General features: G+C 36.2%; 1 long non-coding RNA gene across 1 annotated transcript; it reads right to left on the bottom strand.

The window, feature by feature from the left end:
* Positions 1-1,879: 1,879 nt before the first annotated feature.
* LOC131235626 (uncharacterized) lies at positions 1,880-2,584 on the bottom strand. The gene is made up of 3 exons (XR_009166233.1): positions 2,473-2,584; positions 2,311-2,384; positions 1,880-2,195 (listed from the first exon to the last, which is right to left on the bottom strand). It is a non-coding gene; the product is annotated as an uncharacterized LOC131235626 (long non-coding RNA).
* Positions 2,585-16,500: the final 13,916 nt, after the last annotated feature.

Raw genomic sequence — 16,500 nt, forward strand, 5'->3', positions numbered from 1 at the left:
CACGTAGGCAGCCCTGTGTCCAAAACTCTCCCACTTGAATGAGCCTCATATTCCAAATATTAAGAATTTCCTGTCCACAATCGGACACAACATGCTAATGATATCAAATACAAAAACCACAGACAGAACTCACATATAAAAATTGAGAACTAGGGATGGATAGGACTATCAATAGGCCCAAATTGGCCAAGGAAAATCAAAATTTTGAATAGCCCTTGCCTATCAGACCCAACCCAATCAATTCAAAATTTAAGCCATAGAAAGCCCAGGCCTAACTAATATGATATTTAAATAATTGAATTCGCAAAAAAAAAAAAAAAGGTTCTTGAAACATGTAATTTAATTTAAATTACTTATACAGAGTAATAGACTTCTCTCATGAATTTGGGGAAAAAAAGGAAAATTGATAGATGTTATTTACATTTTTGCCTCACGGTGCCAATGTAACCAATCCTTTCCAAAATAAAATTTAAAAATGAATATGACAGAAAAAATTGAAAATATGAAAAAGAATGATTTTCCATCTGCAGAGTTGCTAAATCTTTTATGTACAACATTTGATTGATCAATATTTCCAAGTCAACTATATAGTGAAATTTATACATTTATAATCTACTGGAGTAATCAGTTAATGAGTTGAGCACTCTACCAGGTGTGCGTGGACATTCCCTCAGCTAGAAAATTGGAATAGAGTAAAAAAGAAGTCTGACATGATGTTTGAAAAAAAAAAGAATTTGATAATCATAATAGTAAGAGAATGACTTCAATGTGGAACACGGACAGTTGGTAGGAATCTATAAGCATTTCAAATAGCATTCAAATTGTCATTTTGGCATATCACAGTTGGTAGGCTTTTGCAGTTCCCTGCATAGATAAAAGGTAAGTGAAATTGGCATATAGAAATTAAAACTAGAATCATTTGAAGGTTGAACGTTCACAGCATTTTCATCCCTATGTAACAAACTACATGTGTGAGTGTAGAAACATTGGTGTGAGATCTAGGTCTAGGCTAGCTGCACTGTGTAAGTGCCCTGACTGAAGCCAATCCACTCATCGAACGAGCCACATGCATTTGTAAAGTGAGATGTGCTCATATATAAAAGAAAAAGAAAAAAACCCGTACAGTCTTAAGGTCAACCATATATAAATTTTTTTTTTCAAAAAAAAAAAAAAAAAAAAAAAAACCTGACCCAAAACAGGGGATGCACATGGTGTCTTAGGGTGGCTCTTGCTTCATCCTCTTCTTCCTTTTCCATTAAGTTTGGCTTTAACTTTGGGGAGAGGATTCTGCTTATGGGCTAGAAATTGCTCCTAGTTGTATTTCATTAAAAAAAAAAAGTAGTAAAATTTTTGAAGAGCAATAGTATAAAAAGTACTAGAAACATTGAAGCAAATGAAAATTGAAACACAGGAAAAAATCTCCTGGGGCATCCATGTGTATCTCTTTTTCTCTTTTGCATTTATCACACAAGTAATTATTAACAACACTGAACTGCCAAGAGGTGCCTTACGTTCTTTACAGCTGAAGAGAAAACGCTTTTGACAGCCTCGAAGACCTCTTCAACAGGCTTTCCGGCATCAATCTGACCAAAAGTAACAGTAGTTATCTATTGCAAACAGCGTCCATGTGCATCTACATGTACACATACTCAAGAAGTTAAAGATGACCTTCAATCATTGTATGAAATCAGCCTATTAAAGTGCTTCCATCTTCAAACTCTACTATAAATCCATTCATCTTAGAAAATAAACCTCCTCAAGCATTCCAAAGATAACTTATGAGAGCTAGACAATTTCCTACCCTCACAAATCCCTTTTGTAATTTTCCCCTGATTATTAAAAATGAAATTACTGAGTTAATTGCAACCAAATTCGATAGCATCCATACACAACCAATTCAAAGTAGGTGAGGCTCCTACTAGTGCAACTCATCTCATACCTATTTAATAAATACAACCAGGAAAAAAAAAAAACACCAACACAACTTTCTGAGTATAGTATTCTTAGTAACAGAAATTTGCGAGATTCAACAAGGAGCTGAGTTAAGAAATCTAACAATACCATATGCAGAAATATGCCACATGTGATGATTAAAAGTTCTCTTAACTTTTGAACAATACCATATGCAGAAATATGCCACAACACTTCAAATTCGGAAGTTGAACCCAAGTTTTGTCTAGTTTTGTCCATATGTACTGCAAGAAAATTAAAGAAGATCATCTGTCATGATAATCATGGAAAGGGACGTACTATGCAAGCATAATAACTTCGAAATTAGAATAGACAAGGCAAAAAGCAAATAGAGCTTACTTCAATAACATGAATAGCATCCCATGCACCTTCTTGCAAATAACTTCTTCGGCCATGCCCTGACTTTAAGCCATCTTCATCCCCAACAACCATAACAAATTAGTGCAATCATATAATTTTTGTTTTAACAAATGGACATGCATTCTTAGTTGAAAAACCGACCTTTCGTTATTAGGTAGCAAGCCACAAAGTCTTCATTATCTTCCCACATGTATACTGATGAAATCCCCCCTTTATAATACCTACCAATGCAGTTGTGCAAAAGAATTGCTATTACTTCTTCAGAAACAGAGAATAGTTTCTTTCATTTTCTGCGTACTGGCATTACTTGCCAAATCATTAGATGAAGGTCATGGACAAAAAATTAAGCCTACTGTAATAGATAAATGGTAAATCAAAGATCCAATCTCGTAACATTTTGTTCTGAATAGAACAAAACAGTGAATGTGCAACATTTTGTTCTAAACAAAACATTTTGGTAACTTTTCTTGCTACTTCTTAACTATTATTAGTTTGCCACTTACATATAAGGGGCCTAGTTCCTTGATATGTATGCCAGGCAAGATAATTGCATTTCCACTTTATGGGACTGAGTATTGTAATGCAATTTCTTTGTGCAACCAAACACAGATTTCAACTGATGGTGGAATTAACAATTGGAATCATCCATAGTTAGAAGTAGGTCCACAAGCATAATGGGTACTGAAAATTAATGCTCCTCAGCTAAATTTAGCCACCCTTCCTCATTTTGCATCTTGAGGTTCTTTGCCCAAAATCACAATCATGTAAGATTGAAGCTGGATTTGAAAGGAATGCCAATGGCTATTTGTGGGCTATTTACTCACAATGAGTAGTTCCACTTGAATGAGCTTAATCATTGTGATTGAATACAGTTGAGCTTCCAAACACACCTGTTTGTTTAAGTGGAAATTTGTGCAAAAGTTATACAAACTCCACTTAAGAGATGGTTTCTTCTGTTTGAAAAATAAAAAATGAGGGGGAAATTAGTTTCCTTTTCCTCACATAATGAGGAAAACCATTCCACACTCCCCCATGTGAGAGACAGGTCTCACTGTTCAACTGTTGATCTTTTCACATTTACACAAAAGACAACACTCATAACCAAACAATGGAATTAAGGTTGGTTGGATTTGGTTGGATTTTGTAGTTTTCCATTCCTTAAGGATTCTTTAGGGGTTTTCCATTTCCATATTTTGGATTCTGTTTATCCAAACACGAAATAGAAAGAATGCAGCAAAGGAAAAAAGGAAATGAAAGAAAGGAAACAAGAGGAAATTCATAACACAAACATAACCATGTATGTATGCCCTCTGAAGAGCCTAGATATATAACAACCTCAGATTGTTTTGATCGGAGTTGAAAATTCCACCTTCCTTCTTTATAGCTGCTACCAAACCCTGTTCGTGGGATAATGTCTCCCATTAAAGCCTGAAGATCGTGCCACATCTAATTCACGGGACTCTTCAAAACCATCCCACTAATCCCATTTGCTGACCAAATCATAGCAACTTACAGAGAATGATAGTAACATCCGCTATAGCCAACAAGAAATGGAAATCAACTGACCAACATACTAAATAAATAAAAAAATCAACAAATTCACATAATGCAAATAAGTCCACATGAAGCCAAATAAAAATAAAAATCATTAAAGAGAGCTCAATGAAATAAGGAAATCTCCTCTACCAATCTTCAAGGCTTTCCACATAATGGAAATTATGAAAAAACAGAGGTATATTTGTTGAATACTCCAGTAGCTAGGAGTAGGTTGGCTAGTTGACCTATCTTGGCTCTAGGCTAAGCCCGAACTTGGCCAATCAGGCTTGCCCCAGGGCAGTCAAGTCCAGTTGCACCTCTAGCTACAGTTTTGGGTTCTAGGAAGTAGCAACAATACTACCTAAGTCTTAAATGGTGACGCTGCCTTCACGAATTCCAGCTTGTTTTTTACATGCATGCAGTCATGAGAAAATACCAACATCCAAGTAGGGAAAATGTGAACCCATCATTTCTTCTTCTTCTTTTCTTTTTGAACAAAGTTGCCATCCAAGTGTTAAGAATTTCCTTAATTTATGTTATCAAGTACCTCACAGTCCCATTCATTTTATATGCTTTAGTTTTGGCTGGATTACATTTTCGTTCGTCTGGTTCAATCGCATGTGTCACAATCCTCATGAGCTTCTTATGGTTGCACATGAAAAGGATTTTTAAAAAAAATGAAAAGAACAGCAATTTAAAATATTCAAAGCACATGCCTACAACACCATTTGCATCATGCATGCATGAGAGAGAGAGAGAGAGAGAGAGAGAGAGAGAGAGAGAGAGAGAGAGAGAATAGGAAGAAGGTTGATCTGATCAAATTCTCCTATACTCTCTCCTCTTTTCCTTTTGAAAATTGAACAACATTAGGGTGATGGTTTGCCACCATTTTCAAAATGGAAGCTGATCCAGTCTCGCTCTCTCCTCTCATGGTTTCTCTGTCTGGCAGATTATTACAAGGTAACAGTTGTAGCCAAGGATAGTTGCCAATTCGTGGTACACAAAGGCAACATCCAAACCATTCATAAGGTGGGTCCCACCATGAGCATTCCATGGCCAAAAAGACCAGTCTGGTCCACTCATCATTGGACTTCATGTCTACATCACTACCATCAAATAGCCCAGATCTCTCTCTCTCTCTCTCTCTCTCTCTCTCTCTCTCTCTCTCTCTCTCTCACATACACACTTCAATTTACATGTTGGCCACAAACCCCCTCTTCAATCTAATCCTCATGCAAAATAACCTCAGCATTTCTCTTCAGAAATTTCACTCTTTCTTAAACAGGACAAAAACAACAGAATCAACTAAATTTCGACAATTCATGATACAAATTAGAGAGACAGAGAGAAATTCAATACAATGGCAGCAGAAAATATCATGAAATTTCTCACGATTAATCAGTCTAATTTAGTGAAAAATGTCATGATATTTCATGAAATCTGGTGAATCAAAGAAACCCTGGAGCAAGAAAACAACGCCAGTGAAGTACATTGGTGGAATTTTAGAAAGAAGAAAAGAATAAAAAAGAGGAATGAATGACTCCGAAGGCGACGAAAATAGATGTAGAAATCCAATTCCAATCTATTCGTAGGGGATACCAGATAAGCAAAAAATCCATCTCATGCAAGAACCGATTCTTGAAAGAGAGAGAAGAACCCTAAGAAGCAGTTACTTGTTGAACGCATGTAGGGGGAAGTAGATATCCATGGCGAGAATCCCGACGTCCTTCTGGGAATCCATTTCTGTCCCTGGAATAGAGAGATAGAGAGAGAGAGAGATTTCTCGATGGAAGATGAAAGAGGGAAAAAGAGGGAAAAGATGGGCGCTCAATGGATTTGCGATGGATTTGGAAATCCTCTTTCAAATAAGATAACTCTTTAAAATCCTATGTTGTGAGTTTTACATTAAATAATAACACAAACTCTATTAACGGTCATACATGCATGGGACCAATTTCTGGATGGTTAATATTGTATTATATAATAAAAATTTATAAATATTTACCATTTACAACTAAACCGATTATTTGGATGGTCTGGATAACTCTATATCTTAGCCACTATTGTTATGAACAAGTCACCACTATTTTATATTAAATACAAAACTCACAGTGAAAAACAGAAAAATAAAAAGGGTAAATTAAGCTTTGGATCTGGTATGGCTCTGTGGGCCCCACCATGGTCGATTTGTTTCATCCATGCCGTCCATCCATTTCTTAACATAATTTTATCATTTATCTCAAAAAATGAGCTTGAACTAAAGCTTGGGTTGACCACACAATGCGAAAACAATAGTGAATTGGACGACCACCATTAAAAAATTGGTTTCGCCGATGGCTTATTTGGGCCTGCCTAAATGTGATTCACATATCTAACCCACTCATTATGTGTGTCCCACTTGGATGAGGGGTCAGACCTAGTTTCAGCCGCATTCAAAACTCATGTGAGCCCCACCAAGTGCTTTTATATTTTTTTAGATGTCTTCACATAGTTTTAGATGGGTGGCCCACCTGAGTTTCGTATATGGATGATTTTTGAGATATCTCATAAGCTAAAGGGGACACATCAAATGCACGGTGTAGATGTTTGACACACATCATGATGGGCCCCACAAGACTTATTAACATTAATTATTAGGTTCTCAGGGTGTCAATAAGTTGGGTCACAATTTTGACAATAATATTTGACCCATTTTACATGTCTGGTCCATTCACTCTATTTTACTGATCATTACCCTCAATTTGACTAGTTACTCTCCCAATCATGCTAGATATGAGAAAGATATTAGGCAAAAAAGATTGATTAACAATTTGAGTGAATTTTGATTTAAACATATGAAGTTATTTATTCTTCAATTTAGACGGATCAAATTGTCCAAAAACGGTTAAAGGTTGAGTAGACCCTGCATCTTTGCAAATTATACATAGGTTTTCAATTATAAACAAGTGGAGCTCATGGTTTTGTAATTCGGACCAGCGGTCTGTTGAGTAGACCCCACCTCTAATGGAGCATGCCCAAAAAATCTCCTATCGGTCGATCACTTTGACTAATATTAGGACCTTTTTCAGTTGAACATGGATTGGTGTATTATCTTATCGAGGAGATTCTTAGGCATAGTCCATCTGCTGTCGGGACAAACAAACATGGGTTTGGATTATTGGACCATGGACCCCACCTATCATTGAAAATCGAGGATTAAAATTAGTGTATTGGGTATCATATCATTCACCACCGATAAGGCGGCCAATACTTCAAACCTTTTTCAAAACTGTTGTAATCTGTGCAAAGATGTAACATTGCTATACGAGGCTCATACAAACATGCCCACCATGATGTATGTGTTTCATCCCAGCCATCCATCTATTTTTCCATATCATTTTATGGTATGAGATAAAAAATGAGGTATATCCCAATCTCAACTGGACCACATTATAGGAAACAGTGTTGACTGAGCGTCAACCATTAAAAACCTTTTGGGTGGCCATAAAAGTTTTGGATCAATCTAATATTTGTTTTTTTACTTTCATCTGAGCCTGTATGACCTAATCAACAGATTGGATGTCAAATAAAAAGTACAGTGGGCCTTAGGAGGGTTTTAATCATGGATATCCAATCACTATTGTTTTCATGTGGTGTGTTCCACCTGAGATTTATATCCCTCTCATTTTTTGTATCAAGCCCTAATATGATATGTAAAAATGGATGGACGGCATGGATGAAACACATACATCATGGTGGGACCCACAGAGCACCAACCACCAGCCACAGGGCTGGTGTCAGGAGTAGCCAATTTGTTTCCCTCTTGGACGCCCTATGGTGACAACACCAAGTTTTGTGGGCCCCACTATAATGTATTTGTTATATCCACACCGTCCATCCATTTTGAGATATCATTTTAAGTCATGAGGCAAAGAATGAGGCGGATAAAACTCTATAGTGAACCCCACCACAGAAACTATCTTAAGGCCCATCGCAATGTTTATTTGAAATCCAACCTATCCAAAAGTTAAAAAAGACATGAAATAAGGGATTTATTCCAAAAATGACAGGTATATAAATCTTGATGGGCATATTTGGATGCCTGTAAGTTCTTTTAAGTTGTAAGTGACTTACCTGTAAGTCACTTACAAGTGAAAGTTACTTACAGGTATGGAGTAATAACTCAATTTATGTTATTTTGTTAAGCCCATCAAGATGAATAATGATTTCCACCGTTGATACCTTCCTTGGGCCCACAATAATGTTTATTTAACATCTAACATGTTCATAATATCAAAAAGATATAAATGAAGAGAAAACACAAACATCAGCTTGATTCAGAACTTCTATGAATGTTATTTTTAATGGTGGACGTTCGGTCCCAACTTTGTAGTCCACTTAAGCTTTGGACCCGCCCCATTTTTTTGTTAATATCTTAAAATGATTAGAGAAAAGTGTTGAATGGTAGGGAGAAAGTCAATCCATGACTTAGGTGGGCCAAGAGCTTAAAAATAAAGTCAATCCATGACTTGGGTGGGCCACACCACATAATATAATGGAGAGGGGTTTCCTTAAAGCATTTGTAATCATATATTGGGTCTGCCTAAATGTGATTCACATATCCAACCCACTCATTATGTGTGTCCCACTTGGATGAGGGGTCAGACCAATTTTCAGCCGCATCCAAAACTCATGTGGGCCCCACCAAGTGCTTTTAAATTTTTTAGGATGTCTTCACATAGTTATAGATGGTGTGGCCCACTTGAGTTTCGTATACAGAGGATTTTTGAGATATCTCATAACCTAAAGGGGACACATCAAATCCATAGTGTTGATGTTCGACACACATCATGATGGGGCCCACAAAACTTACTAACATCAATTCTTAGGTTCTCACGAGGTCAGTAAGTTGGGTCACAATTTTGACCAGAATATTTGGCCCATTTTACATGTGTGGTCCATTCACTCTATTTTACTGATCAATACCCTCAATTTGACTAGTTACTCGCATCAATCAGGCTACATATGAGAAAAGATATTGGGTATACTAAGATTGATCAACAATTTTAGTGAAATTTGATTTAAACATCTGAAGTTATTTACTCATCAATTTGAACTGATTATATTGTCCAAAAATGATTAAAGGTTCAATTAGTGGATGTGCCTAATAGTTTAGTAATTTTATTTTTCACAGATAAATTTCAATTTCCATTTAAAAATAACATTTTTTTTCAAAACGTATATTTTTTCTCTTTTAACAAAATATCATTTTTATTAAAAAATATTTAAAATACAAATTTTGAATTTTTATTTTCAAATTCTTAAAATTTTTCTCATATTTCAATTTTTTCTCAAAAATTTCAAATTGCCAATTTTTTTCTCCAAAACCATCATTTTGTTCTCAAAATTTTTCTCAAACATTGTTAAAATTTTTAAACTTCTCAATATTCTATTTTATGTGATATTACAAATCATTTAAATATTACCTTTTAATTATATATATATATATATATATATATATATATATATATATATAATTCCACTCATATGATATAAAAACTACACACACACACACACACACACACACACACACACATTTTTACCGACAAAAATTTTTAAAAATTAAAACAATTTTACATTATTACCGACGGTTTTCCGCCGTCGGGAAAAGATATAGGAAAAACACTTTTACCGATGAACATTTTCGTCGCTAAAAGTCTTACCGCGAACATTTCCAAGACAGCGCGGATTTTTTTGTTAAAATTCAAAACAGCCTTTAGTGACAAAAATTTTCGTCGCTAAAAGTCTCATCCACGTTTTTTAGCTATGAAAATTTTCGTACCTAAAAGTAAACCTTTCAATTTTTTTTCAAAAACTATTTACAGCCTTTAGCGACGAAAATTTTCGTCGCTAAAAGTCACATCCACGTTTCGTAGCTACGAAAATTTTCGTAGCTAAAAGTATACCTTTTGATTTTTTTTCAAAAACTATTTACAGCGTTTAGTGACAAATATTTTCATCGGTAAAAGTCTCATCCACGTTTTTTAGCTACGAAAATTTTCGTAGCTAAAAGTATACCTTTCGATTTTTTTCAAAAACTGTTTACAGCCTTTAGCGATGAAAATTTTCCTCGCTAAAAGTCTCATCCACATTTTGTAGCTACGAAAAATTTTCATAGCTAAAAGTATCCCTTTTGATTTTTTTCAAAAACTGTTTACAGCCTTTAGCGACGAAAATTTTCATCACTAAAAGTCTCATCCACATTTTTTAGCTACGAAAATTTTCGTAGTTAAAAGTATACCTTTCGATTTTTTAGCCTTTAGCGACGAAAATTTTCGTCGCTAAAAGTCTCATCCATGTTTTTTAGCTAGGAAAATTTTCGTAGCTAAAAGTATACCTTTCTTTTTTTTTTTCAAAAACTGTTTATAGCATTTAGCGACGACAATTTTCGTCGCTAAAAGTCTCATCCACGTTTTTTAGCTACGAAAATTTTTGTAGCTAAAAGTATACCTTTCGATTTTTTCAAAAACCGCTTACAGCATTTAGCGACAAAAATTTTTGTCACTAAAAGTCTCATCCACGTTTTTTAGCTACAAAAATTTTCGTAGTTAAAAGTATACCTTTTGATTTTTTAAAAAACTGTGTACAGCCTTTAGCGATGAAAATTTTCATCGCTAAAAGTCTCATCCACGTTTTTTAGCTACGAAAATTTTCGTAGCTAAAAGTATACCTTTCGATTTTTTTCAAAAACTATTTACAGCCTTTAGCGACGAAAATTTTCATCACTAAAAGTGACTTTTAGCTGCGAATTTACAATTTCGTCACTAAAAGTAAACTTTAAGCGATGAAAATTTCTTTCGTCGCTAAAAGTCACTTTTAGCGATGAAAAAAAGTTTCGTCGCTAAAAACCCTCTTTCTTGTAGTGAGTATAGTTGCATTATGTTCTTGCGGTAAACATGTCGCCGTTGGCACAGGAACACCTTTCCAAATTATGTGGAGCAAGAAAGAAGTTAGTTTTCTTCCGGTACTATCTTTCCATCACTTCTCTTTTACTTTCATTATCTTTTACTTTCATTATCCCATGTGCATTGCATGCTCATATCTTTTACATTGAGGACAATATAGATTTTAGGTAAGGGATGGGAGATTAGGTTGCCTAATCAGTGCTTTCTTAGTCTTGAGAAAAAAAAATTATGGAAAATTTTTTAAAAAAATTTTCTGAAAATTCTTGTGAAGTCGAAGTGATTTTGACGGCCATCTTTCATTTAAAATTATAAGATACATAATGTTGGTAATTTATGACTCTTGGATTTAGCCATCTGTTAGATTTCATAGTAAGTTCGAATTATTAATTCATGATTAGAAGTTCTAAACATTGATTGAGTCATGATTTCACACATCACGCCTGGCTTACACGTTAAAGCTTCAGTTCGAGATTGAAGGATTAACTTGGTAATCACTAAGCATGAATGGAACCAGCTTTGGAAATTTGTCCATCATGATCAATAGAAAAAAAAAAAAAAAAAAGAATAATTGACGAAAAAGTAAAAAAAATACCTAGTAAAAAAAAAACAGTTGCCTATAGAAAGGGTTGGGCGAATGGTTTTCACCATAGGTTTGCTCCCTATAAGTGAAGGTTCGATTCCCCAAGGTTGACACGACATAAAAGCCACCGATGAAAAAGATGATCTGTAAGGCTTGGTTTAGGTTTTGGGTGTCCTGAATGCTCTTGTTAGTTACCAATGATATCATGAAGTAGAGAATTGAATCTTTGAGGGTGATAAGTCGAGGTTACACTATACACCCATGGATCTTAATATTTCAAGTTTTCTAATTGGTGGATTAATATCTTGAACTTGACTATGAAATTTACTGTGCACTTGAGTCCAGGAGAAAGTAATGCCCAACATTTATGAATCTTAGAATTCTAGTATCTGGATTGTTTTTCATAAATCACTCGAGTTTATAGAAATTGTCCTGTAATTCTCAACTTATTTTTCGCATACTTTGCTCGGGACTAGCAAAATGCTGGTTGGGGGTTGTGTTGAGGGTCAAATATTGCATATTAAAGCCCAATTATTACCTGAATTTATGAACATGATACTGTTTAATGCCTTATTTTAATCATGTTTGTGTTGCAAGGTGAATTTACAAGCTTGGACTGAAAAAGGGTATTAAAAGCCTAGATTTAATGCTCCAAAGTCACTAAGGCAAGGGATGGACCCTAGGGGACTGAGATCGAAGAATTTACATGTTAGAGATCCGAGAAAATCATGTTATTCACATTAAATGGGCCCAAAAATTGTCAAGAATGTAAGATCACGGGGTTCCCACCATCCGTTCAACTAGAAACTTTATATATGGCCTGAGGACCATAAATTAACCATACACATCGAATTTCAGCTCTTGGATCCCTGTGAGAGTGGCCCAACGATAGATTATCCCATAAACCGTCAAATTTGGGCCCACCTGACCTCTGGATATGCCTAAATTTTGGACTCAACGCCTTGAATTAGATGGGAAGGCAGATGGACGGTGCAGATTTCTCATACACATCAATGTGGACCCCACACCAGTGTCGTGAGTACACATGAGGTATGCACGACCGTTGTATACCGTGACAGCACACACGGTCAAACCATCTTTGACCAAAAAAAGGAAACTCCTTGATTCCAGCTGCAAAACTTGAAACAGGGAGTTACGGACGGATTCGGGTGGGCCACCATCATCATACATATTAATGATCCACACTGTTCATTGAAATCATGAGGTCAAACTGACCGTATCATGATCTGTGGTCTGATTTTCTCGAATATTGCATGTACATGTAGTCTCAAACGCAGGACGGATGTCAGCGTAGAAATTCTGTGTACCACACATAAAATGATCCAAAACTGTCCATATATGCCTTGTTTTTCGACATGAATCCATTGGACGGAATGGATTTTCTTATTGGCATTAAACAGGGGCCCTCCGATCATCATAGTGTCACTTCTTGCATAGGGACTGCGTCCGTGAAAGCTGGACGATCCAAGCGATTGTGGGCCATTGTCTGTGATCAGATTGGCAATCCGGACCGTCCATATGGCAACCAAGCAGATCACGACTCTGTCTATGGAGTCTGAATGGACGGTGTGGGTGATTCCTCCCCCGAAAAATAGATCAAACGCAACGAGTTTGTGTTTCTTTGTTGCGTAGAACAGAGGTGGGCGGTCTGTTTGCGAATTCCATTGCGTAAGGAGAGTCGGTTTTCCAACCCCAGCTACTCTACAAATTGCCCAACCAACCTACATCAGGTTATAAAAGGAGAGAGAGAGGGTATGGAGAAGGCATTCCAAGACGTGAGGCATCTTGGATGATCAAGCGGGCAGCCGTGGAGGCCATTCTTTGCACGTGAAAAGAAAGAGAGAAGAGAAAGAGAAGGGGTCGGCTAGCGGTGGAGTTTTCTCTTTTTCTTTAATCTTTGTTTTAGTTAATTATTGATCATGCTTATGCTCAGCTAAACCTCTTAGATAGGGCTAAGAGGTGAAGCTTGTAGTGAGATGGGAGACTTTCCTTTATGCCTTTGATTTAAGCTTGATTTATAAATTGATTTTAATTCTAGTTTGATTATAAGGAATGCTTCTAGTTTTTAATGGTTTGTTGTGACTTAAATTACAATAGATCTGTGATGGCTTTGACTATTTCCTTTTCATTATTTTGATTATGAAGTAAGGAAGCCCTGTTGTTCACTATCGCCTCTTGGACATGGTTGGATGATGGAATCCTTCCTAACATTCATACATCTCTCAGATTGGCTATGGATTGGTTTACTTCTATTGTTTACTTTGTCTCATGGGCATGGTTTTGTGATGGAATCTATTCTAATTTACATCCATCTTATCTCTTGAAAACTAGATCAAAAGAAGTTCAGATTTGATTTTCATGGTTATATCTTCCAACTGGATGAAGATGGGACTCGAAGTCCAATTGAGTTCATGAATCAAGCGTAGATCTCCCTGATCTCTACAAGTGGATCCTTGGCACCTTAGTTTCCCACATTTGATTTCTAAAAAATTTAGATTAATATTTTCACCAATATTCCCTCATATTTATTCAATTTAGATTTCATCTTATTCTAGTTCTAGTTCTGGTTATTTTCAGATTACGTACAGGTTTCAGTCCCTGTGGATTCGACCTTGGTCTCACCGAGTTTATTACTACATCACAACCCTATACTTGGGGTGTGAACAACCTTTCAGTGTGCTGTAAGGTTCCCTTACTAGTACTATATATATACTTCAAAAATTATAAGATGAGACCAATTGGTTGTCATTACAAGAAAATAGACTTTTACCGGTGGTCAAAATCACCAGTAAAAGTCCCAAAAAGCGTCGACATTGCTTTTCCCAACGCTAGGAAAGCGCCGGCAGGTGGGTGTGTTGGCAAAACTTTTGCCAACGCTAACACACTTTTATCGACGCTTATCTGAGCGCCGACAATTATTTATCTTTTCCAATGCCCATAGTGACTTTATCGACGCTTTTGACGGCCGCTGGTATTTCTGAGGAAGCACTGGCAAAAGTTAAAAAGCACCGGCAAAAGTTTATCCAAGCGTCAGTAAAAGTATTCCGAAGCACCTTTTCTAGACACTTTTAATCACGAAAATGCGTTGACAAAAATCTATACAAGCGCCGGTAAAAGTCTTCAAAAGGGCTAGATTTGAGAGGTCCCCGTGCACGCCAGTAAATTTTTTATATATATATAATTCAATTGAAACCTGTATTTTTTTAATATTTGAAACATAAAAAATGTTGCAATAGCTCCATTAGTTTATAAAACATCAATTACATTGAATTCACAACAACGCGGAGTAAGAAAACAAATTGAAGTAATAAGGAAAACCAAACATGCAGAAAACATAAAGAGTTTATATGGTTTTATATAACCTTAATTCAATCCCATAAACAATACTTACAGGCCGTGCATGGAAATACCAAAAATACCTTCTTTTGACTGAATTGGTCTTCAAATCACATCTCACACGCAAGGTCCCTTCATCCCCATTGGAGCCATATTTATAACTTTCCATACACCATCATGCAGAATACACAACATCTATCACAACACAGCAATTTCAAAACACATCAAAAAATAACTTTTGATTTACCACTTATTCTATTTACCTCTGATTGCATGGCGTCAAGTGCATAAAAATATGCATTTACACCCAAATACGTCCAAATACATGCTGCCAAATAACACCTTAAACTTCTTTTTCTAACCATCATTTTTCTATGCATAAATAAACTTTTCAGGCATTCTCTTGTTTACAACCACTCACTAGTCACAATGAAAGCTTTCTCGCACAAAGGGACATCAAACCAAAAAAAAAAAAAAAAAAAAAGAAAAAGAAGGAAGATATATCAAATGGACACTACAACAAAAGTCGGCTTAGTCGATGCTGTGTGTCGCTCATCTGTCGGCGCTAACTAAGATCGGGCGACGGTTAACGATCAGGTATAAATACCCTCCCAAAAGCCCTAACCCTCATGGTCTCCCCTCTCCCGACTCTCTCCCTCTCACCACCCTCGACGCTCTCTCTCTAACTCTCTCTCTGTCGCGACTCTCTCTCTCTCTCTCTCTCTCTCTCTCTCTCTCTCTCTCACCCCTAAAGATGCAGTGATAGCCATCGCCATCTCCACTCCTCTAGGGTTTCTCTCTCTCTCTCTCTCTCTCTCTCTCTTAGGGGTTTTTAAGCCATCGCCATCTCTACCTCTACTATCCCTTTCTCAATCGACCCTCTCTCTCTCTCTCCCCCGTTTTCAAAGCGTGGGAGCCATCGCCATATCCACCTCTACTATCCCTTTCTCAATCGACCCTCTCTCTTTTCCCCTTTTCCCTCTCTCAATCGACCACCTCTCTTTGTGTCCCCTTTCTTGATCCACCTCTATTCCTCTAGGGTCTCTCTCTCTCTCTCTCTCTCTCTCTCTCTCTCTCTCTCTCTCTTTATCTTTTACAGACCAGATATGCAGGATCCGCAGGTGTCGGATTTACACCTCATGTTATAACAGTCAAAGCTGGAGAGGTATGTGTTTTTCTTTTTTTTCAAAACTGCATGGTATTTTGGTATCCTTTTATGACTACTTTCAAAATGTGATTTTGCGCATAAAAATATGGGTTCTATTCTATAATTTTACATTGGAATGTGTTATCTGGTTTGACAATCTCCAACAACTACTTTTAGGATTTGATGCATTGCTATAGTAAACTGTTATTTTGTTTTGTTTCTATGCTCTATGCCTGATTATCGTACTTTGTGTTGATGTGGTGTATTTTAATTAGATTATTGTTTGTACCAAAATTGTTTAAACCTCCCGTTGTTCTTTTTGTTTAATTTATCCATGTTCTGTTTTAGATATTATGATCGTAAATGTGTTAAAATTGAAGAGATGTTGAGGCAAATATTCTAGCTTCAAAGGGTTCTTGGTAGTACTATTTTGCTGGAATTCAATTTTTGATTTTAGTCGATTTACAATTCTTTCTAAATTTGGAATTTGGGCTGAAGTTGGGAAAAAGCAGCCCGCTCAATGCAGGTTCTGTTTTCCTCCTGTTGTTCTTTTAGTTTAATTTATCCATGTTTTGGTTTAGATATTATGATCGTAAATGTGTTAA

The sequence above is a fragment of the Magnolia sinica genome, chromosome 19, assembly GCF_029962835.1.
Source record: "Magnolia sinica isolate HGM2019 chromosome 19, MsV1, whole genome shotgun sequence".
Classification (NCBI taxonomy): domain Eukaryota; kingdom Viridiplantae; phylum Streptophyta; class Magnoliopsida; order Magnoliales; family Magnoliaceae; genus Magnolia; species Magnolia sinica.